Raw genomic sequence first — 26,013 nt, 5'->3', positions numbered from 1 at the left:
ATGTAATCTGAACAGTTAGATGATAGAAGAATTACTACTTCCTCTTTTCCTTAGTGCCATGAATCTATTAATGCTACATAAGTAGACACTAAATGTTGGTAGCCTTGTTATAGAACCGGATCATTGTGTCAGGGTAGTCTTGCCCTAAAAATGTTCTCTAATCTGTTAGATATGGATGAGACCTCAGAAGCATTCTAACAAATCCTACAGAACTATGTAGCCACCAACTTTGATAGGCTGACCAGATCAGTACCCACTCCTGAATATTGCCAGTCTGAAACAAATATACACAACCAAGACAGAAATTTGCAAGATCTAAAATTTTCCTTGAGACTTAAATAGATAAGTCACTCGAACTAGAATTGCAGGCACTAGACTATCATTACAATGCAAATGCACAATAAAGAGGGAAAACTCTTGCTCAATAGATGCTGCTTGAAAAGTCCTCTAATAATTCAAGCTTAAAACTAACACATAGTTAACTTCAGTCACTATCATTGTATCATCATATCACTATCATTATAGGATAATAGTGCATGTCATTGATTTTTTATTTAAGTTCATAATTTTCCATTTAATTTTTATTACTTCATACAACTTAAATCAAAAGAATATGTAATATCATTTTGTTGGTTTTAATTCATGATTCTAGACTTCCTATCATTAGTTTCATCTTGTAATTTAACAGTACTCATTCTCCTCCAGTTTTGTATGCTATGACATCCCTTTAAACATATTATCTATTTCTTGATCTCAGTCATTGATTAAAACAACAAAGAAATGTTGAATAGAAGAGGATCAAATGTCCTACAGGGTATACAAAATTCATTCTTCAGTGCACTTGAGGTACAATTGTTCAATTCACTTAACTTCCCTATCACTCTCCTCCATATTTCTTCATTTTATTCCAAGGCTATCATGACAGCCAAGACCAATTGTCAACATGTGTAGTAGAAAAATTACCTGATTTGGAATCAAAGAATGAGGCTTCGAGGTAGCTAGGTGGCACAGTGGATAGAGCACTGACCCTGAAGTCAGGAGGCCTTGAGTTCAAATTTGACTCAGACATATAACACTTACCTAGATGTGTTACCTTAAGCAATTCACTTGAATCCATTGCTTTCAAAAAAATTAAAAAAAAGAAGAATGAGACTATTCCCAGCTCTGCTTCTTGCTTCCTGTATGACTCTGAGCAAGTCCTATCATTTTTTGAGGGTGTCAATTTTATTTTGCCTAAGAAGAAAATTTAAATAGTTTCTTCACCTAGATTTTATAATCTTTTAAAAAGACATAGCTTATATCTGTATTTCAATATGATCAGCTTCATAAACCTATATATTTTAATTCATGCATTTAAAATAAAATTCTGAGAAAAGGTTTATGTGTTTAATAGATTATTTTGAAAAGGCTATCCACAATATCCAAAGGGATCTTAGAAAAAGGTAAAAAACACATGGAATAGATTATCATAATTGTAGTTTTCAGCCTATCTAAATTTACTGATGGATGGTTTTTGAATGACTTTCCTATTTTCTTCATTAATATTTGAAAAGGTTTCAAGTTCCTCCAGAATGTTTGCTAAATGAGATTTACCATAGTTTGTACATATATAAAAACATAAAATATGCATACATTCATGTATAATATGCATCAATCCCATGTAGATATATATATATATATATATATGAAAAAAATAATATATGAGCGGTACCTTCACTAAGAGTGTAGTATATCACAGTAAAGCCAATTTTTGTTAACTAACTGCCAAGTATCAGGTAGTGTGTAGATGGATAATATATTTCATTTGAATTATAACATATTATAACATATATTATAATTTGAGTTATGATTCATTTTTGTCTTTGATTTCCCAGTACCTCAATTAGTAGAAATGTAAAAATTTTTACTAAGTTGAACTATATATCTCCTATATTAGGCTATATAGAAAGATGAAAAAAAAAGAATGAAAAAAATCCTTCTTTCAAGTAGTTCACAGCTATATCCCCCAATAAGGGAAAGCAAAACAGAGGTATCATTATTTAGGAAATATGGTAATTTGTTATAGGATAATAGTGCATGTATGTAGACAATGAAGTGCTAACAGAAAACTAAGGAGAGACAGTGGATAGGATTTGAAAAGTGAGGTTAACCTAGAGGAGAGAGAACGTTTACAACTAGAAATGTTTTACAGAGGAAATATGTTTTAGGCAAAATAATTAACTAGAAATTTTGGTCTCCAGTTTTCATCAAGGCTTCACATGGATGGTGACACTTGAATTGGGTTATAGAGTCAATATATCAAAAAATTTAAGATCATAGAATTTAGAACCAGAAGGATTCTTAGAGGTCATTTATATCAAGCTATTAATTTTGGAGATGAGTATGGCCTGTCACAAATTACATACATGGTCAAAAAACAGAGATTAAAAATCACATTCTCTGGGTTTTAGGCTCAAAAATTTGTTTTTTTAAATAATACACCATGGTGAACTCACACTGTAAATTTTGAAAAATTGATATCATTGAAAAGCTGACCAATTTGGGTGTCTAGATCTCAACTAAGGTATCATGAAAGTGAAGAAGAACTTATAAACATTAGCTCTTCGTACATTAGCTGACCCTTGTCTATCCATAGCCTTATATGATCAATATCATTTTTAAAACAAGAAATGAAATAGGGCTAGATTTATATTCTTCTTTGGAAAAAATAATTTCATACAAACACTCAGAGGAAAAACATGGGGCACTCCCCAATTTTCTTGTGAATCTTAGAAAAATGCTAATTTTACTTCTATATATTCTAATTCCCTCTTATCCAACCACCTTCATTCTAGTCAGTTGCAAGCACCTAGACATTCTTATATCTGACTTTGGTTCTCTCCTAAGGAGACAAAGTGTGCTTTACTTTTTGTTTTATTCTAAACCTCCAGTAAATATTTGTTTATAATCCCAGTTGATTTTTCAAACAAGAAAATTAAAGAGAAAATTATGCAATAGAAACATTCATATAATAAGTATTAAAAGGGAAAGGATCTTCAACCTTATAAAGAACATTTCCTTCACTATACTAATGACAAAACAAGCCCAACACTACCTATATGACTTGTTCAATATGACACAATAAGTTAGAGGAAGAGCTAGCAGTTGAAAACAGGTCTTTTAACTCTTATTCCAATGCTTCTTCCACTGTATCTTTTTGTTTTTTGGTTGTCTTCTAAAAATTCTAGGACTAAGAAAATAAAACATAGCATCACAGGGAGCAAGGAAGTAACAGTCTGTCATAAATGTGCTTTAAATTACTATTTAATGCAAGATGTTGTTAATAGAAGTGAGAGAATTATGTGTATCTTTTATGCTTTGCTATATTTTATTAAAAACTTAATGGTGAATATGAATAAATAAAAACATAACCAGAATTTTTTGCATTGTAATTAATTTTAACATATGAAATTTTATTTTTAAATTTCAGTCATTTCCTTCAGATCTTTATAATAAATTCTTATTTGTTCATTCATTTTAATTCACTTTCCTTATTAAATGACCTTAATTGATATATACTCCATTTTTTCTCATTTCACATTTATGGTTTTACATCTTTTCATAAAAGTCTTTCTAAATGTCTGTGCATTCTTCATATGCATCAGTATAAATAGCATTTTAGGTTCCCACAGGACAGTTTATTTAGTCTTTCCCCTATTTTTAGATAGTTGTTGTTGCTGCTATCTTTGAATCATTTCAGTCATGTCCAATTCTTCATAATCTCATTTTGGATTTTCTAGGCAAAGGTACTGGAGTGATTTGCCATTTGCTTCTCCACTTCATTTTATAGATGAGGAACTTGAGGCCAACAAGGTTAAGAGACTTGCCCAAGGTCACACAACAAGTATCTGAGGTCAGATTTCAACTCATGAAGATGTTTTCCTCACCCTGGGTTCAGGATTCTATCCACTGTGCCATCTAGCTATTTTTCAATAGGCTGTTTCCATTTGTTTGTTTCTAAATATAATGCTTCTAAGAAAACTTTAAAAAGGCAGTTATTTGTAACACTTCCTAGTAACTTTCTAGCAGTAGAATTGTCCAGAGAATATATATCATAAGACCATAGATTTAGAGTTAGAAGAAACAATCAAGGCAATAAAATCAACACTATAATGTAGAAATGAGAAGTGATTTGCTCAGGGTCATTTAAATGTTTGAGCTAGGATTTGAATCAGGTTCTCTAGTCTCCCTCTAGAGTGCCTAATCCACATTTTCTGGTCAGAATTGGTAATTGAAGGTCACTAGGACTCATAGGACAAAGAGATCAGAAGTTTGGTCCTGATCCATTAAGAGAGAAATCTCATTTTTCTCCCTCTCACTCTTCTTCTTCCTAATCTTCTCTTCTCCTACATGTACATTTGTTCTTCTATTGGCTTCCATTTTTGCAAGCCTTGCAACTTCACCAATGACTGAAAACAAGAACCTCTGCTGATTTCTGGCAGAACCATGTGAATGTACTGAAGAGTCACTCCTACATCTCAGGCACAGAGCCAATAGCAGGTGTCAAAGTCAATGAACAGACAGACACACAATGGGCATACGGAGGGAACAAGGTGAAATCTAATATTGTGTACCTGCTGCTTTCAGGTGATGATTCACCACTGGCATTTCCCTCACCTGGTGAAAGGAAAGGAAAATCTGTCTGCCAAGGTTAACAGAGTACAACATACCAGGGAAGAGAGAGGACCATAGGAAGCATCTGGGGGAGGTTTAGGGATTCAGTATATGATGGATTCACAAGAAGATATGATGAGACATTTTAGTAGATTCAAATGGGAATTTTGCCCTGTTGGCTTGACATAGCTTGTATACGTAAACTTTCAGGTCATGATTCAAAGTCCATATGTTTTCTCAATCTGAGGATTGAATCCAAGGTTAGGCCCAGAGGAACTAACTTTGTGCTGTGTGCACAGCTTTTGGGGGACAAGTAATTATTGGCTGATGTCATGAATTTAATCTTGAGTGATAAATTATGGTAAAAACTGCAAAAAGGAATAATGATGATGAGGATAATGATAAATGGCAGAGAGGCAGAAAAAGTAAAGAGGGGGAAAAAGATAGAATATGGCTTTTAGAAGTGGAATAATGCCCTGGGGGTCAGCAGAAATTTTAGTGAGGTAATCTTTAATTTGGGGTACAATAATAGAATTTAGGGGATCATGACCTTGGATGGAAAAAAATCTTCATTTCACTAACCTCTAGCTAAAATTTAGAATTCCCTTTAATTTTTATATTTTTTAAAATTATTTAATAATATATTTCCCCCTTCCACCACTCCAAAGAAAAAGAGAAAACAGATTTGTTGTAATAAATATGTATAGTCAAAAAAATTCTAATTGACCATGCTGAAAAATTAATCTTATTCAGCGTTCTGAACCTATATCCTCTGTTAGTAGATAGACCACATGGCTCATCATGAGTCACCTGGAATCTTAGACAGTCATTGTGTTGATCATTCTTTATTTCAAGTTTTTGTCTTTGTAATCTGTGATAAAAAATATCTATTTTCTGATTCTTCTAACTTAGCAACAAGCTAGTACAAGTCTTTGCATATCTCACTGAAATCATTATTTCTTTGTTTTTAAAAAAATAAAATAGTATTCTATCATGTTTAAATTTCCCAATTTGTTCAGTCATTTCTCAATTGATGGGTGCGCCATTAGATTCTTCTTGTTTATCAACACACACAAAAAAAGACACTATAAAATTCTGGCACATATTGAACCTTTTTTTATCTAAAAATATATCCAAAGGATTCCCAGATTAACACAGAGATCCATGCCAAATAGCAAACCAACAGATAAATAGAGAGATAAAATTAATAGATTAACAAACAAGTAGGAACAAAAACAAACAAATGAATAAATAAATGAATGAAAGTTCATGTCCTAGAGAATGAATTGTTTCATTTCTAGAACATCTTTGCATTTTATATCCTATTTGTTTGCAATGATTTATTATCAAAGGAAAGATATGATGAGAGTATGGAATATTGGTGAATACAAATTTTAAGGAGTCAAAAAATTAATTCAAATGAAGAAAAAAGGAAATAGGAGGAATGGTTGATAGGAATGGAGAAAAAAAGGAGGATGTGTTATTAAAGCACTGTATAGAAGAGATTTTCAAAAAAAGGAGTGGTTTATTTTTTTAGTCATGGTTTCTACTTTTTCTCCTTGTTCTGCATACTTCTACATCAGTTCATGGATATAGGACTGAAAAGACACTGGACCTCTAATTAATTGCAATTACATATTCTCTCAGAAATTATAGATGGAAATCTTTTTTTTCTCTTTAAAGAGATTGGAAGGTGAAGAATTGATGGGAAATATTGTTTACTCCATCAGACACAGTCTCTGGTTCATATGGTTTCGCTTAATGGTCCTATACGGAAAAGATCACTTTGGAGTTAGAGACTAAATTGGTATATAGCTATAATATAAAAACAAAATAAATACATATTTTTATAGATAGTTACAGTATTTCCTTCCTAGCTGCATAATACACATTTGCCAATTATTACATCAACCAACAGGCATTTATTCAATGTTCCCTTCTATGTCAAATACTGTGTTAGGTCCTATATGTTAAAGAAAAAAATTAAAAAGCAAGATAAAAAACCTACCTTCAAGCAGTTTATATTCTCCAAAAACTCCATGGACATTTTGTTACAGTCTTTGTAAAATATATGGTTGAATATGGACAGTTCCCTTTTTCTATAGAAGTCACTACAGCTCAAAATTAGCAATTAATCCCTTTTGGGGGAGAAATAGGTAGGGGGAAAGAGGATAGAAGCCTGAGGCTCATAGGACTCTTTAACTGCATTTACCTAAATATTTTCAGAACAAGGAGGAACTTTATGTATAATGATACTCCTTAAATTATTCAGTAGTTAGTAGTTAGCAAAAGCAAACACTCTTATATTGAATGTTAGATAACTTTCAAATGGATATAAATTCCAGTAGTAAAGTTCATTTTCTTTTGAATTAACTGCAACTTTTCCTCAGTTCCCTTTTATTTGTAAATTCTGAAGCTCACGTGCATTTGTGTGGTTCAAGACACACTCTGAATAGAAGGGGACTATAGAGGAGCTCAAGCAGAAGGAGACAATTGAGAGGGAGGGAAAGAAATCTCACTTAAACACAAACACTTCCATTAATTACCAGCATTAACAGTGCAAAGTAAAGTAGAAAATTATAGGCATGAAAATCAGCTTCTGGTTTTCACTGTTCCATTTCCTTCTCTTTGGTCACAGCAAGAAATCCCTCTTCTACCCAGTGCATGATGAATGTAGTGGCAGTCTCAGGGGTTTTAGGATCTTGTTGGAAACTGTCAGGCTTCCTCTGATCCATTAGTTGCACACTGCAATTAGAATGTACACCTGCTCCTCCCTGTTGAAACTCTAGAAGGCAGATAGGTAGAGAGAGATAAAGGCACTGGAAACTCTGAGGTGAAGATGGCCAATCTTCCTCTGGGAACTGAGTCCTAGGCTCTAATCAGGTCTTGTCACAAGCTCATAGTGCAATAAAGAATTAAAGGATGTGGCAAGAATCCTAGTCTCCTATTCAGCAGTAAAATCCTTCTACCCACTTGTCTCACAGAGTATTTCAAGTATTATTTAACAGATGTTTATAAGACTTTAAATTGTTCAGCAAAAGAGTAATGATAGTAATTTTGGGGTCTTTTCTACTGTTTTACAAAGCCAAATCATGGCAGAGCTATAAAGGTCTTGGTTTTTGCCTTCAGTACCAGTCGAAAATTGCAGTCTATTTTGTCTTCATTGCTATGTAGATGATTAGCCTAGTGGGAAGAATTTAAGATAGACCAACATACATTTGTAGGCTGTAAGAGTATCTTTGGACACTTGACTTGTCCAGGTTTGTCATCTGTAAAACAAGAATAATGATTTTAGAGTGGAATGAGTGCAGATTTTCAAGTCAAATGGCCTAAGTTGAGTCCTAACTTTATCACTTTATACCGTGAGCCTCAGTTCCTCATGTGCAAAATGAGAGCGTTTTTTTCCCCATGTTTCTTCTAATTCAAAACCTAGAATTCAATAATTATAGCTAGTGATAAAAGTTAGCATATTGATATTAAATTAAGTTTGCAAAGTGCATCTCACATCTGGTCATTTTATTCTTCCAATATTCCCTGACAGGTAGATGCTATTAATTGCTCTCTTTTGTAAATGAAGAAACTGAGGCAGCATGGTTAAATGATTTGCCCAAGACTACATTCAGTCAGTAAGTGTTTTAGAAAGGAAAGGAACTCAGATATTCCTGATTCCATGTCTAGTGCTCTAGTCACTGTGCTATGTGGTTGCCTCTAAATTTCCTTGGAAAATTATTGTTCCTTGTCAGTCTCATAGTTTTGTGATGGCTTTTTTAAATTATATGCAATCAGAACTGTTTGAATTATATAAATATACTTCATGACATTTAAGTTCAATCTTTGCAAAACACCATCAGTATGTTTGTTTTTTGCAAAGCAGTATGGTTAAGTGACTTGCCCAAGGTCACACAGTTAGGTTATTATAAAGTATCTGAGATTTGAACCAAGGTCCTTCTGACTCCAGGGCTGGTGCTCTATTCACTGAATCACTAAACTACTCAAGACTATACATCATGATAGAGTTTGTTGAAAAACAAAGAAGAAAATGTCATCTTCCCTTTAGGAATGTCACATTTCCAGGCAGCAGAGAGAAGGGAGGTAAATCATATACCTACAAATAGTTTTCATTGAAATATTCATTCTCTAAATGAGGATGAAGAAAAATGTTAAGCCTAGGCTGGAAAAATAACAATGCTGTACTTACTATGATTATTTTAAAACAGTCTTAAGACCTCAAAGCTTTATTATTTTGTTCATTCAAGAAATATCTATTAAAGAGGTGGCTAGGTGGCACAGTGGATATAGAGCACCAGCCCTGGAGTCAGGAGTACCTGAGTTCAAATCCGGATTCAGACACTTAATACTTAGCTGTGTGGCCTTGGGCAAGCCACTTAACCCCATTGCCTTGAAAAAATAACTAAAAAAAAAACTAAAAAATAAGTAATATCTATTAAAAACTTGGTGTTACAAAAGACTATAGTGGGCATAGTAGAAGGTCTAAATACAAATAAGATGTAGAATTTCCCCTCAATGAGTTTTCAATGTAATTTGGATGTGTTCCCGCTTAGAGTTAGTGACTATTTTTAGGCAATTGTGAAAGACTGAAATCCTTTGGTTAATAGAATCATAGGCTGAGGCATAGGAGACATTTAATACATGAGAGTAAGGAGAGAAGAATGAAAAATTAGATTAAGATCACAGTTAGGGAACTTAAATGCTAAGCTAGTAAGTTTCACCTTAATTTTGGGAAATAAATACTCTTAAAATTTTTGATTGCAGTACTTATGTGATAAAAAGTGGGCATTTAATAAAGTTATCCTAGAAGTGTTATGTATAATATGCAGAATAACCTAGAGCATAGAACTTGGAAATGGGGAAATGGGTCATAGCAATTTCAGTATTCTGAAATAGGCAAGAAAATAAATGTCTAAATTAGGTGGTAGTAATGTTAAAGAAGGGTGAGGCAAAGATTTGGATATAAATACATTATAGAGGCTAAGATCAGAAAGAAAATGATTGACTTTATATGTAAATTAGGGAAAATTAAAAGTCAGTGATGACTTTGGAGGTTTAAGTATTGGGTGATCAGGAGAATTGTGCCATGAATGAAAAAAAATCAGGAAGTTCGAAGGAGGAGTGGAAACTGGAAGATGATAAATTCAATTTAATTTACAAACTGTTTAGTTTGAAACATTGCCATCAAAGTGGATAGGAATAGGGTAAATAAAAACCCAGAGCTCAGGAGAGAAGAGAACGAAGGAAAATAGACAAGTAACATAAAGTACAGGAGTAGACTTGAACAGGCATAGCATCTCAGAAGATGAAGTAAGAGAATTTTTTTTTCAGAAGTGAGTAGAATGTAGTAGACAATAATCATAATTCATATAGGAAAAGAAAGATATTTTGGGAGTCAAAAGAAGAGACTCTACATACTTGTATACAGAAGAAGTCATCAATATCACATGTTGCAGATATATCAGGACCAAGAATAATAATTGCTTTTGTTGAACAGAACCATTAGTAATAACTGAGAAAGAAGAATCAATAATAAAGGAGGAAGACAAGTCAATAGGTAGTGAGAAAGTAGTAGTTAAAGGGAAGAAAGAGAATGGACAAAAGGTAAATGGGCTGTCAAGGAAAGAATTGCTTTTGGGGGCGTATCTGAACTCTCTCTTTCTGTGATTCATTTAAGTTTTTTAAAAAAATAATTTGATGTTTTACAATTTGGTAAATATGTGTTTGGTATTGATATTACTCCATTGTCTATGATACCTTTTAGCAAAGTGTTGTTTCCCTGGTTATGGCTTTTAATTAGATCTGTTTTTGCTTTTTTTATAGTCTGATAAACATTGGAATTGGATTTAAGTGAGGGGGGGGCTGTGCTAAGCCATCAGTCTCACTTTCTCCTCCAGAGTCATCTGGGTCCAGTGGCCAGATATGGATCTGGCCAGGATAACTGGAGATGGCCCTGGATATGAGGTGTGACTTACCCAAGGTCACACAGCAAGTAAGTGGTTGCCTTCACTGGTTTTTTTTTTTTAAACTTCAGCTGAAGTATAATAAATTCTGCTCTATTTTTTTTGGCATGTGACTCCCCTTCAAGTGTGCTTCTTGTAAACTCTACTATTCACTTCTTTTTTACAGGTGAACTGATTCCATTCACATTCATTTTTCCTCTCTCCTTCTTTCTTAAAGTTCTTTCTTAAAAGTATTTGACTTCTAATCACCACCTTCCGTATTTTACTCTTCTTTATATTAACCTCCCTCCTTCTTTAATAGTCTCTCCCTCTTATTTACTTCTAGGGTAAGATAAGTTTCCTACACCCAACTGAATATATCTATCATTCCCTCTTTGATTTAATTCCAATGAGAGTAAGGTTCAAAAATTGCTATATAACATCCCCATCTTTCTCTTTACTGTAAATGCTCTTCTTTTGCCTCTTTTTTTATGTGAGATTTACCCCATTTTAACTCTCCCTTCTAGGGCAGTAAATAGAGCACTGGCCTTGGAGTCTGGAGAATGGGAGTTTGAATGCAGACTTAGACAGTTGACATTTATTTGCTGTTGACCTTGGGCAAGTTACACCTCACATCCAGGGCCATCTCCAGGCATCCTGATTCATATCTAGCCACTGGACCCAGATAACTCTGGAGAAGAAAGTGAGGCTAGTGACTTAGCACATTGAAATCCAATTCCTGTGTTTTTCATGGCATCACCTCTTATGATATCATGGTCTTCTTCTAAAAAAGGACAAAAGACCACCACCATCATCATCATCATCACCTCTCCCTTCCCTGTTCTCCCAGTGCATCTTTCTTTTTCACTCTTTAATTTTATTTTTATGGAGTTGTGCCCTCTATTTATATGCCCTAATAATCTAATTGTCCTAATAATCATAAAATTCTGAAGATTTTTAAGTATCCTCTTTCCATTTTGGAATGTAAACAGTTTACTCCTATTGAATCCCTTGTGGTTTCTCACACATTTTATATTACTTTTGAGTCTTGTATTTGAAAATCAAGTTTTCTCATTTTTCATCAGGAATTCTTGGAAGACCTCTATTTCTTTAAATTCTGTTTCCTACCCCCACTTCCTCCTGAAAAGATTATAATCAGTATTACAATGGAGATGATTTGTGGATGTAATCCTAGCTATTTTACCTTCCAGAATATAATATTACAAACTCTTGGATGCTTTAATGTAAATGCTGTTGAATCAAGTGTCATCATGACTGTGACTCCATAATTTTTGAATTCTTTCTCTCTCTGAATTCTTGCAAAATTTTATCCTTAATCTGGTAACTCCTTAATTTGGTTATACTATTCCTGAGAATTTTCATTTTTGAAATCTTTCCCAGAAAGCAATTAGTGTATTCTTTCAATTTTTATTTAAGTCTCTGATTTTAGGATATCAGAGCTGTTTTCCTTGATGATTTCTTGAAATAGAATGTCTAGGCTCTTTTTTATAATCATGGCTTTCAGTTACTTCAATAATTTTAAGTTGTCTCTTCTCAGTTTGGTTTTTAATGTTTTTTATGAGATAACATTTTTTCAATTTTTATTTTGTTTTCTTGTTTCTTCATATCACAAGAAGTCATTAGTGTTCATTTGAGCTAATTCTAATATTAAGGAATTATATCTCACTCATTTTCCTGATTTTTATTCTACATATCTTATGAGCCATTATTTTTAGGTTTTTGCAAGGCAATGGGGTTAAGTGGCTTGCCCAAGGCCACATGGCTAAGTAATTATTAAGTGTCTGATACTGGATTTGAACCCAGGTACTCCTGACTCCAGGGCCAGTGCTTTATTCACCATCTATTCGCCACCTAGCCGCCCCCATTATGAGCCATTTTTGTATGTTTTTTGCAAGGAAATGGGTTTAACTATCTTGCCCAAGGTCACACAGCTAGGTAATTAGTAAGTGACAGAGGTCAGATTTGAACTCAAGTTCTCCTAACTCTATGGCTGGTGTTCTATCCACTGTGCCACCTAACTGTCCCTCTCAGGTGACTTTTCTAAAAAAATGTTGAATATTTCTTGGAATTCTTTCTGGACCCAAGATGAATTCACATTTCTCTTAGAGGCTATGAATATAACTTTTGTGACAATACTTCTAAGTTTGTGTTTTGATCTTCCCTATTACTCTAGTAATTTTCTGTGATCAGGTTCTTTTTGTTAGTTGTTCATTTTCCATTACTATTAATTGACCTTTAATTTTATGCTAAATTTGGGTTCTGTTCCTGGGGCAGAGGAGGCACTGTCCCAAGTTTCAAATTTTTCTTTATCTTTCTTTTTTTAAATTAATTAATTGATTAAAATCCATTTGCAAATGTATATCTTTAAGCTATATAATTTCCTTCCACTCTCCCTTCCTAGCCCCCCTCTCCTCAGTGGTGAACAGTCAGAATAACCTATACATATATATTTTTGATAAACATGTTTACAATTTGGTTATTTTCAGTATAAGAAAAAAGGATTAAGGGAAAGAGATACATATAAGAGACAATTTTATAAAATGTTCATCATATTTTAAAGAGTTTGTGTGTGTGTGTGTGTGTGTGTGTGTGTGTGTGATTTGTTTTGTTTTGTTTTTCTTCCTCTGCATGGGGATAACATTGTCCATAGCTGGTCTAATGCAGTTGTCCTAATTCTCTGAACTGCAGAGAGGAGCTGCTTCCATCAAGGTTGTTCATCTCACAATGTTGTTGTTAATGTGTACATTGTTCTCTTGGTTCTACTCCCATCTCTCAGCATCAGATCCCATAAATCATTCCATTCTTCTCTAGAGTCTGATCATTTATGGTTTCTTATAGAATAACAGTATTCCATAACTTGTTTAGCTGTTCCCCAGTTGATGAGTATCCTTCAATTGCCAATTCTTTGCCACTACAGAAAGAGCTGCTATGAATATTTTGCAACTTGTAGGACTTTGACCACTGTTTTTATAATTCCTTCTTTATCTAGACCTAGAATTGGAATTGTTGGCTCAAAGGGTATGAACAGTATTATTACTCTTTGGGCATAGTTCCATATTGCTCTCCAGCATGGTTGGATCTGTTTACAACTTCACCAGCAATGCATGAATGTCCCAATCCTCCCACAACCTCTCCAACATAGATCATTTTCCCTTTTTTTTTCATCTTAGCCACTGTGATTGGTGTGAGGTGGTACCTCATTGTTGTTTTAATAGTCATTTCTCTACTCAATAGTGATTTGGAGCATTTTTTCATATTGTTTTATATAGATTTAATTTCTTCATTTGAAAACTGTCTATTTGTAACCTTTGACCATTTATCAGTTGGGGAATGACTTGTAACCTCATAAATTTGATGTAATTCTCTATACATTTTAGAAATGAGACCTTTATCAGAACTGCTGGTTTAGAAGATTGCTTCCCAGCTTTCTGATTTGCTTCTAATTTTGGCATTCATTGATTTTATTAGTGAAAAAAACTTTTTTCATTTAATATAGTCAAAATCATTTATTTTGCAGTTTATTTGTGCTTTAATTTTTGTTTGGTCATAAATTATCCCCTTTCCAAAGATCTGAGTTTTTCTTGGTCTACTAATTTATCAATGGTGTCACTCATTTATATCTAAATTCTGTGCCTATTTTGACCTTACTTTGGTATATGGTATGAGATATAGATCTAGTTTATGCCATACTATTTTCTAGGGAGGGTGTAACTTTTGTCAGATGGTGAGTTCTAATCTCAGAAGCTTATGTCTTTGGGTTTTTCAAATCATAGATTTTTGTAGTCATCTACTGCAGTTTCTTTTGAATCTTCTCTAATAAATTGATCCATTACTCTATTTCTTAACAAGTACCAGGCAGTTTTGATAACTGCCGCTTTCATGATTTTCCAGAGCTAGCTCTGTAAGTTTTCAATTATTCTAAGGTGGCATGATCTAAGGAGAGGGGTGGTCAAAGTTATTTTTTCTATCCTGGAACTTCAACAAAGGCCCCTGCTACTGCTGTTGCTTCTCCTTGCCTTTGAACTGTAACTAAGAACCACATGTGCACAGTGCTCCAGAGTCTTACACCCAGTGATAGGAGAGGGTTCTCTGTAATTTCTGTCTGACTTGTCCAGCCTGCTTACTGTCTGTCAGCTGAGAGTGCTTGAAGCTTCTGCTGCTGATTCCATAGCCCTATTGGATTGCTACTGACTTTCTGTATTGAACTGTATTCCACTCTTACCCCAGTGAGACCTGTCCTTTCCTGACCAACTTCTAAGTCATTTGAGGATGGATGATTTTTTTTTTTTATCCCAACCTTTTGCTGGTTCTGTCATTTCAGAATTTGTTTTGAGATGATATTTTAAAGTTGTTTGAAGTGGAATTTGGTAGAACTCAAGTGAATTTTGCCTATATTCCATTACCTTGACTGTGTCTCTAGTGAACATTTTTAAAGAGAATTCACACTACAGAGTGCCCTGGTTTCAGAAAATATCTTAACTTAAAGGCAGATAGATAGATAGACATACAGACAAACACACACACACACACATATATGTATGTATACATATATATATATATAAAATGCATGCATATATATGCATACATACACAGATAAGCAGGAATTTCATTGCTTTCAATATGATGATTGTTGTTTCCCTTATACAGAATGTATATTAAATATTTTAGCCACTTCGCTGAACTTGATTATGCATTGTTTTGATGAACTTTTCTAATTTCAATTCTATTCTGCTGCAAGGTGAAAATGCTGTTATAAACATACAAATAGAACTGTATTTTTGATCCAGTTTCCCATTAAAATCTTACTTGACTGACCTAGTATACCTTCCAGGTTAGGAAAAATTGATATCCTTTCATTATCTTTGTACCCTATGGTGATTTAATTATGAAGAACTTAATTGAAGGATAATAATAATAGCACATTGAAAAATACATTTCTTTATTATAAACGCATTATGCCAGCAGGAGATAATTTGTTAGTATATCACAATAAATAATGATAGGAATAGGTGTTCTAGAAATAATTTTTGTTGTATCATGATAACCAGTTCCCAAGGATAATAATTACAGCATTCATATAATGCATTATATATAATATTGCATTTCCTTCTGACATTGTAGATATCACTAGTATTATTATCTTCATTTTTAAAATGATCACAGATAAGTTAATTGATATGTCTGAGGTCACACCGTTAATAAGTATCAAGTTGTGATTGAAACCCAAGTCTTCCTCTAAAACAAGAATGCTAAATTGTAGAACAAGCTGTCTCAACTAGTAAGTGGTCCAACAGGATGACATGATTATTTCACAAAAAGATTGCAATTAGGGGGAAAATGATAGTTTGACTAAGAGCCTTTTCAGGATTAAGTATCTGAAGAGAGCAAAGAAAACTCAAAATACTTAAGTGGGTGAATGAGATATTGATTTTAAGCCAAGTCACCATAAAAATAATCTGCTGAAGTAAAAGCTGTTGTAATCTATGAGAAAATGAAAATAACCTTTGTTAATGGATTAAGTGTTTTACCTACCTCAGTTAAGAAAAATGCTTATTATTTATGATACCTAAGAATTTGAAAATAAGCACTGATTCCTTATCCACTAATCTTCCCCAGGACATGTTTCTTTTGTATCAGTATTACTTGCTTTTAAAATTTTCTAGATTTTCAATTCTGTTCAGTTATTTTTTTAAAATTGTGCTTTTAAATGTAAACAGAAAAAAGGAAAATCATTGAAGACCCAAATCTTGATCTTTAGATTAGAGAGCTAAAGGAGGGCAAGGCCCATTCATAAAGTTAATTGACTGCCAAAAACAATTTGCAAAAATCTAATATTCTCATTACTTTTGAAAGATTCTCAAAAATCCCATTCAGACCTATGTCAGAATCTCATGAACATCCTTCCAATTGTTAACCTTGGTACTGCTTAGAGTGAGTATGACATGGAACATATCTGCAGAAAAAAAACAGGTATGAGCAGAAACATGTACTTCTGGATGTTCAGTCAAAGAAATATTTTGTTAAATTATCTGGTTCAAAAATATTTTATTGCCTCATTTATTCACATAATTTTGTAAATTTTCCACTTCAATTTACTTGCATTGAAATGATCATAGACAGTTAGAAGTCAAATAAGCTCACTGAACTTACTTTTAAAAAATTGTAATGCTTAAAGCTCTGAAAGCATCTTGAACTCTGGAAAATGTGCTATTTACAAGGATAAAAAAAATTGTTTAATGGATTTAGTTTGGAGGCTTTTGAGTCAAGGTCTGTGGAATCCAAATAGGACTTTTACATTTATACTTATGTCATAACCTTGAGTAACTTGTTTCAGCATTCTCTTCTGCATTTATCAGACTTTAAAAAAAATGGATGGTACCTATCTTCAGATAGATTAACAACAAGAGTAAACGTTTTATCCTGAGATCTTCTGTGGAAATATGCATAACATTCAAAAATATAAAAATTAATCATCTTGATATTTTAGATGGAATTTAACAAACATTATAGGCAAATGATCATATCAGATATTTATGCATATAGTTGGTCAATTTCTTAATTTAGCTTAATTTTATTTTGGTAACATTTAAAATTCCAAACTATCTCCATATCTTCTCCCACTTCCTTACTACCTTGAATTAGAAAAGGACATGCATGTAGTGTTACATGTATGCATATGTGCATGCACATGTATACACATTGTATACATACATTTATGCGCATGTGTGTTTGATGTGTATGTGTGTAGAAATACATATGTATCTAATATACACTGAAAACATGTTTTGTGCATGTATATATGCATGTGTATATGAATGTATGTATGTGTGTGAATATATATATATAAAATCATACTATACTTGCTCTAATTATCAAATCTCTTGAGGTAGATAGCATCTTCCTTCATAGATCCTTTGCAGTTGCTTTGAGCTCAGAACAATTTAGTTGTTCACTGTTATTCTTCAAGTACAACATTCTCTTATATATTTATGCAAGTTTTTCTAATACCAATCTGCTAATCATTTCTTACAGCACAGCACTAGTCTAATAATTGGTACATTTCAAGAGATGTAATGTAAACATGAATCTCTTTTCATGACTCATATATATGTATATATATATATATATTTGAGTTATTAAGAAAATAAATTAGTTTCCTAATCATTGTAACTACAAAATAGTCAAGTACTAATCATACAGTTAAAATACTTGTTTGTAATTATTATTGAGGAAAAGCACTTTTAAGTGATTTATTGCAGGTGGTTGCTATATTACGTGATTGACAAAGAGAAGTATATAGAGAATTTCTGCCCTCTTGAATTTTATGATCCCAGATGAGAGGCTTTTTTGCAATATTGGAAACTGTGTTGAAATGAAAATATACTACTTTTCTATTTTTATTTCTGGACCTATCACATGTCCTGAGTCAAATCACTGAACCTTTCTGGGTTCAGTTAACTCATCTATAATAAAAAGAGGCAGGACCAGATGATTTCAAAAGTTCCATTCAGAATTAACATTCTGATACTGAGGTTATTAAAGATATTACTATAAATTATCTTTGACAGGATTTTGAACTTTTGAAAAATATGATTTTGAGTAGGAGCCATTCTACCTTGGTCTAAGATAAAAGATCCTATTTCTTATAGCCACAATTCTACCTTTTATTATCTTTTCCCTTAGTCCCAAGGTACCATTCTCATTTTCCTCAAACTCTATTTAATTGTGATTGTTTTAGGTTTAGCATAATTACTGAGAAGTTCAAACTCCTAAGTAGTCATGCTACACCTCAGACAGACACAATTGACTCAGCAGGCCCATCCCTTTTATTTGCTTTAAAGCGTGTTTCTTTAAAGACTACAATTTCCAAAGAACTGAAGTGCAGAATTACCCAAAGGGCAATGGAAAAGCATGTGGTGGACAGAGAAAAGTTACAACACACTACAAATGAGACATTTTAAAGAAATGTAGAAGTAATAAAAACGGATATCACAAAGAAAGTGGAATAATCTGAGAAACAAATTAACCATCACACAACATTATTGAGAGAAAATTGATCTCTTGGTATGCTAATAATTTCCTACAATGTGAAGAGGACATGAAGAAGAAGCACAGAACACTGGATAAATACCTTCTGCTGAATTTCTAGATTATGATATTTTGCAAAATGATATGCAACTTTTAATAAGAGTTAAATGCATTGAAGTACTGGGAGCATGAAATGATGTCCATCACTCTAAGGCCTTGACTATTATCAACAAACTCAACAGAATTTTGGTTTATCTAGTTTCTTCTCATTTCAGTAGTAGTTCTCTCTCTGGGTTTATATTACCACTTAACATTGAATGTGAAGAGGGAAAGTTAGTAGATTATATTCAATTTGATGTTAGTGTAGATTTCTAGGTTTTAGCAAATAGTTAGACTACTCTCCCCATAAACAAGTTTGTTTTTAGTCAGTATAGTAACATATCCAAATAGGACCTGACTTAGAGATCTAGGTCTATCCCTAAATGTATTCTTTTATGATAACTCTGAGTCCAAATACTTTTTAGCAAAACTTCACAAAAGACATTGTAATTTGTATGGCACAAAAATTAAGACTGTTAATGAATGTTTCCTTAAATGAAGATGCTCATCTTAGCACAGAACCCTGTCATTCAATCCTAAGTGATTTTCTTAAGAATTTGAGCAACTTTTAAATCTTCAGTCTATGCTTAAAATTCCAGTTTTGGTTTGAGCTTCCTTGCAATGATATCATGATAAACTGTGTGGCCTGAAGGATGAAGTTTTTGACTTGGAGCTAAGAGGACATAGGTTCACAGCTTACATTAGATAATAATTAATATTAATGATACTAGTATTTAAATAGTACTTACTAAATGACAAGCTCTTTGCTTAACATTATACAAATATGTAATTTATCTCTTAATAGCTTTATGACCAGGGTCAAAATGTTTAACCTCTTGGATTGAGTGTCCTTACATAAAAAAAGATAATAATGTATCTTAAAGTTGTACCTAAGATTGTATAATGTATGTAATTCTACTTCAAACCTTAAAATTCTTTGGAACTGTCAGCTGCTGTTGGTCATTAATGGAGAGATGAATACCGTGGTACTCAAATAACTTGGTACTGCTATTTATGCTACTTTGTTTCATTTTTACCTTTAAACCTATACTTTAGTCCACAGTTTGATAATTGCTCATCACATGTCACAGGATGATTATAGGTGCTTGTTGATGTAGCCAAGAAATTCTTTTGTGGAAGATCACATAATGTAAGTACCACATCAAACAAAATCTCCAAAGATCCTATCAAGTCTTTGGCAGAAAGAAAATCCAGGTTGCACACTGGATATACAGCAACAAAATATATTATCAACAAACTTTCTCAAAATAGTCGAAAAGTTATTTCTGCCTATTCTGCTAAAGCACTGAGTAGGATGGATGTCACTTTACTAGCCATCTTTAAATCCCCAGCTTATACTTGTTCTATAGGATATGAAGATTCTCAATAGTCCAGAGGTACAGAATAGTTCTGTCATTTAATATTATTAGATACTAGGACTTTGACCAACTGCTCATATTTTATAACATGCATCTCAGTACAGGCAGTGAGGTGTGGATAGAACATTGGATTTGGAGCCAGGATGCCCTGAATTTAAGTCTAACCTTAGATATTTACTAGCCCTATGACAATGGACAAATCTTAACCTGAACCACGCTGTGTAACTTTTGTACTACCATTGCCATTCAATCATTAGTGCCACTGTCCTTCAAACATCACTTAGACTAAGTTTCCTCATCTGTAAAAATGAAGATAATAATAGCATCTTCCTTCCTAGATTTTTGCAAGAACCTGAGTTATAAGACTGGGTCCAATTCCAAGCTCTATTACTTCCCAACTATGATTTTTGCCAAATCCCTTTGATGATTATTTTCCATTTCTGTCAAATGGATTTATCATACTTATGCTATCTACCTTACATGAAAAATTTATAAGAGTTGTTACATTAATACTCCAATAAATTAAGCTGAGTATTTTGATAATGAAAATATTCTTCCTATTTTACTAATAAATTGATCTTGAGGTAAATTCAAAAAAGAAGAGTTAAAAAATGTATTGAATAACAACAGCAGCTTCCTTGCGATAAATATAACACCTGAGAAAATTATTGGGAAGAGTCAAAAACTTATTCAACCATGGATATTCTTATGTGCTCATATTATTTTATCTTCAGTTTTTTCTTGAATTTAAATATATGCTGTACAGTCTCATAGTATTATTTTATAGCATGAAAATGATAATCATTATTTATGCATCAATAGATCCCAATCACATTCCTATAAATCAATGTTGGAATATAGGTAATAAAGCTGATTTTGAGTTGAGAAGACAGAGAATAAATATTGCTTTACACCTTTGTCTACTATGGGACCCTGGACAAGTCACATAGCCTTTCTCAAATTCAGTTTCTCCATCAGTAAAATGGAATTAATAATAGCAGCTATTTCACGAGATTATTACAAAGACAAAATGAGATTAAATATAAAGCACTTTGTAAATCTCAAAAAAGCTACTTATATTATTATTATGATGATTATGATTATGATTATTATTATTATTACCATTTTCACTTGAGAAAATTTAGACCTGAAGAGAAAGGAAGAGTTACTTATAGACATAGAGACATTAAGGTTCAAAGGTAAGACTTGAACTTAGTCTTCTGGAATCCATGTTGACTACTCTATTCATCGATATTAATTAACATTTAAATAGATTTTCCTATATTCCTCTCAGCATTGCGAGATGATCAATCTTGATGGAAGTAGCTCCTCTCAACAGTTCAGAGAGCTAGGGGCAACTGTATTAGACCAGCTATGAACTATGTTATCCTCACCCAGAGGGAAAAAAAAGACAAAACAAACCAAAAAAACTTCAGAATCTGAATATTTTATAAAAATTATCTTTTATGTATCTCTTTCCCTTAATTCTAATTTCTCAGACTAAAAATAACTAATCTGTAAACATGTTTATCAAAATATATATGTACAATGCTAACCTGACTGTTCACCATTGAGGGGAGGGGGGTGGAAAGGGAGGGTGTAACTTAAAAATACACATGTTCAGATGAATGAAAATAAATTTTAAAAATTAGGAATTGAGTCTAAGCTTTGATATTTACTGAACCTCAGTTTCTTCATCTGAAAAAAAGGCAATATTTTCTTATAATCTCTATCTTACTAGGTTTTTATGAACTAAATTGTTTGTAAAGTTAAAAAGTTCTCTAAATATAGGTTATTCTTATAATTAAATGTCAAATCTAATATTTCTCAGGAAAGTTACTTTTTTGCATGTTACCATGTATAGTGATTCAAGGGGCACATAACTAATTAATTTGATTAGTAAGTATTAAATTCTTTATAGACTATGATTGTCAGCCTCCATGTACAAGTTCCCTTTTCATCTTTTAACTTTGTAATTGTTCTGTTTCTATTAAAGTATGGTTAAAAACCATATATTTTCCTTATTTATTTAATTATACATGCAAAGATATTTTTCAAGATTTATCCTTTTGCAAATTTTTAAGTTTCTCCTTTTTCTACCACCTTCCTTTCCTACCCCCTTCCCAAATGGCAGCAAACAATATGATATAGGTTGTACTTGAAAAATAATATTTAACATATTTCTACATTAGTCAAGGTGTGAAAGAAGACCAAGAACTAAGGGGAAAATGGGAAAGAAAGGAAAAAAACATAAAAGAAATGTCAAGTTCTGTTAAAGGGTCATTTGCTACTCTCCCGTGAGAGATCCAAGAGTTTTGCGATACCCATTTTTGTTTGTAACACACATGAATCATTTGTGCAATATGTGTGTAGCAAAGGTATGGGGAGATAAGAAAGTCACACAGACTCAATTAGAGAGAGAGAGAGAGAGAGAGAGAGAGAGAGAGAGAGAGAGAGAGAGAGAGAGAGAGAGAGAGATTCCAAGTAAAAATACCCAAACATTTGAGATGCTCTTAACATAATTATTTCTTCATTTTTAGGAGATGATATCCTATGATTAACTTTTTTAGTTGTTGCAATGGCAAATCAGTTTAGTAAAACTGAATCAATATCCATCTTCAATTTGGTCTATGGCAGTAAAAATACATAGTAATAATATATTAGACTTCTATAAAACATGTTTTTCCAATTACATGAAAGGGTAGTTTTCAACATTCATCAATTTGCAAGTTTACAAATTCCACAATTTTTCTACCACTCTCTCCTTCCTCCCTCCCCATGGCTGTGAACAATCTGGTAAACATTGTATATGTAAAATCATATGTAACATATTTCCATGTTAGTCATGTATTTGGGGGATATAGGAATTAGAATTAAGGTGAAAAAAAAGTCACGAAAAAAACAGAAAAAAAACTAAAAATGTTTCAAAAAGTAAACAGTATGCTTTGCTCTGTACTCAGACCTCATAGATATTTCCCTCTGGATGTGGATGGCATTTTCCATAACAGGTCTCTCAGTATTGTCCTTAATCAATGAACTAGTGAGAGGAACTGCATCCATCATTGATGATCATCTCACAATGCTGTTGTTAATGTGTAAAATATTTTCTTGGTTCTGATCAGTTCATTCAACATCAGTTCATGCAAGTTTCCATGTATTTCTTAAATCCAGGCACTCATGCTTTCTTAAAGAACCATAGAACTGCGTAACATTTATATACCATAACTTCTTTAGCCATTCCCTAACTTATGGCTATCCACTCAATAACCAATTCTTTGTTACTACTAAAAATATTTTTATACATATGTGGCTTTTCCTAATTTTTAGGATATCTTTGGCATATAGATCTAGTGGTGTTATTGTTGCATCAAAGGATATGCAGTTTTATTGCCCTTTGGTTTTAGTTCCAGATTGCTTTCCAGAATGGTTGAATCAGTTCCCAACTCCACTAATAATGCATTAATATCCTAGTTTTCCCACATCCCCTACAATATTGATCATTTTCCTTTTTTGTCATCTTAGCCAGTATGATAGATATAAAGTGATACCTCAGACTTGTTTGTATCTGTATTTCTCTAATCAATAAAGATTTAGAGCATTTTTCATATAATTATGAATAACTCTAATTTCTTCATCTAAAAACATCCTGTTCATATCCTTTGACGATTTCTCAATTAGAGAATGACTTATAATCTTAAAAATTTGATTCAGATCTCTATTCTAGAACTGAGACCTTTATCAGAAATACTAACTGTGAAAATTGTTTCTAGGCTTCTGGCATTCCTTCTAATCTTGGCCTCATTGGTTTTATTTATTTTATTTTTTAATTTAATTCAGTTTAAATCATCCATTTTGCAATTTAGAATATTCTCTTATTCTTGTTTGGTCACAAACTTCTCTCCTCTCCACAGGTCCAGCAGATGTTCTCTTAATTGATGGTATCACCCTTTATGTCAAGATACAGGATCGTGTATCCATTTGGACTTTATTTTGGTGTGAACTGTGGCTCTGTCTAGTTTTCACTAAACTATTTTCCAGTTTTTTCCAGAAATTTTTGTCAAATAGTGAGTTCTTATCCCACAAGCTGGAGTCTTTGAGTTTATCAGATTACAACAGTCATTTACTACTGTTTCTTTTGTATATAATCTAATCCACTGATTCACTTCTTTATTTCTTAGTCAATACCAGACAATTTTGATGACTTCTCCTTTATGACATAATTTTAGATCTGGTACAGTTAGATCATCTTCCTTTGCATTTTTCATCAATTTCCTTGATAATTTTGACCTTTTGTTGCTCCAGATGAATTTTCTTCCTATTTTTTTCTCACCCTGTAAAATAGTTTTTGGTAGTTTGATTGATATGGCACTGAATTAATTAATTTAGTTTGAGTAGAATTGTCTTTTTTATTATATTAACTCAGAATTGACATTTTTCCAATTGTGTGAAAAATATTTGTAATTTAGATTCTGTGTTTGCCTTGAGAAGTAGATTACCAAGATTTTTTTGTTGTCTACAGCTTTTTTAAATGGCATTTCTCTTTCTATTATTTGCTTTTGAGCTTTATAGGTTATATATAGAAAGCATATGATTTACATGGGTTTATTTTGTATCCTGCTACTTTGCTAAAGTTGATAATTGTTTCAAGTGTTTTTTTTATTTTATTTTCCAGTATTTTCTAATTATACCATCATATCATCCATAAAGAATGAAAGTTTCCTAACCTAATTTCTTCAACTTCTTTTTTCTTTTCTTATTTCAGTAATAGAGGAAGTAATGAGAATCCTCGTTTCAACCCTGAACTTACTAGAAATGCTCCTAGTATACATATAATGTTTTTTGATAGTTTCAGATAGATCACGATTATCAGTTTAAACTCCATCTAATCCTTTGCTTTCTAGTGTTTTAAATAGGAATGGGTGCTGCATTTTGTCAAAGACATTTTCAGCATCTGTTGAGATAATCATATCTTTTCTGCTAATTTTATTACTGAATAAGTCAGTTACATCGACTGTTTTCCTAATATAGCACCATCTTTGCATACCTGCCATAAATCCTACCTGATCATGGTGTATTATCCTAAAAATAACTTCTTATAATCTCTTTGCTAAAATTTTATTTGAAATTTTTGCATCAATATTTATTATTGGTCCATAATATTGTCTATTTAGGTTCTTTCTGGTTTAGGTGTCAGCACCATATTGGTGTCATAGAGGAATTTGATAGAATTCCTTCTTGACCTACTTTTTAAAATAATTTATATAGATTTGGAATTAATTTCTCCTTAAATGTTTGGTAGAATTCACTTGTAAATCCATCTGGCCATGGAGATCTTTTCTTTTCTTTTCTTTTTCTTATTGATGATTTCTGAAATTGGGTTATAAGTATTTTATTTCCTCTTCTGTTAAACTGGGTAGCTTTTATTTTTTGTAAATATTCATACATTTTCCCTTATATTGTCAGAATTTTTGACATATAGTTTGGCAAAATAGCTTCAAATCATTTAATTTCTTCCTCAATGGTGAGTTCACATTTTTCATTTTTGATACTGGTAATTTCATTTTCTTCTTTCTTTTTTAAAATCAGATTAACCAAAGGTTTATCTAATTTATAGCTTTTATAAAGTCAACTTTTAGCTTTATTTATTAGTTCAATATTTATATTACTTTCAATTTTATTAATTCCTCCTTTGATTTTCACAATTTTAAATTTTGATTTAAGTTGGGAATTTTTAAATTATTCTTTTTCTTGCTATTTTAATTGCATACCCAATTCATTGATCTCCTCTTTCCCTATCTATTCATATAAGCATTTAAAGATATAAAATTTCCCCTAATAGCTTATTTAGCTACAATCCTCAAGTTTTGGTATGATGTCTCATC

Source organism: Macrotis lagotis, chromosome 1 (assembly GCF_037893015.1).
Source record: "Macrotis lagotis isolate mMagLag1 chromosome 1, bilby.v1.9.chrom.fasta, whole genome shotgun sequence".
NCBI lineage: Eukaryota > Metazoa > Chordata > Mammalia > Peramelemorphia > Peramelidae > Macrotis > Macrotis lagotis.
This window is presented reverse-complemented; position numbering follows the sequence as displayed.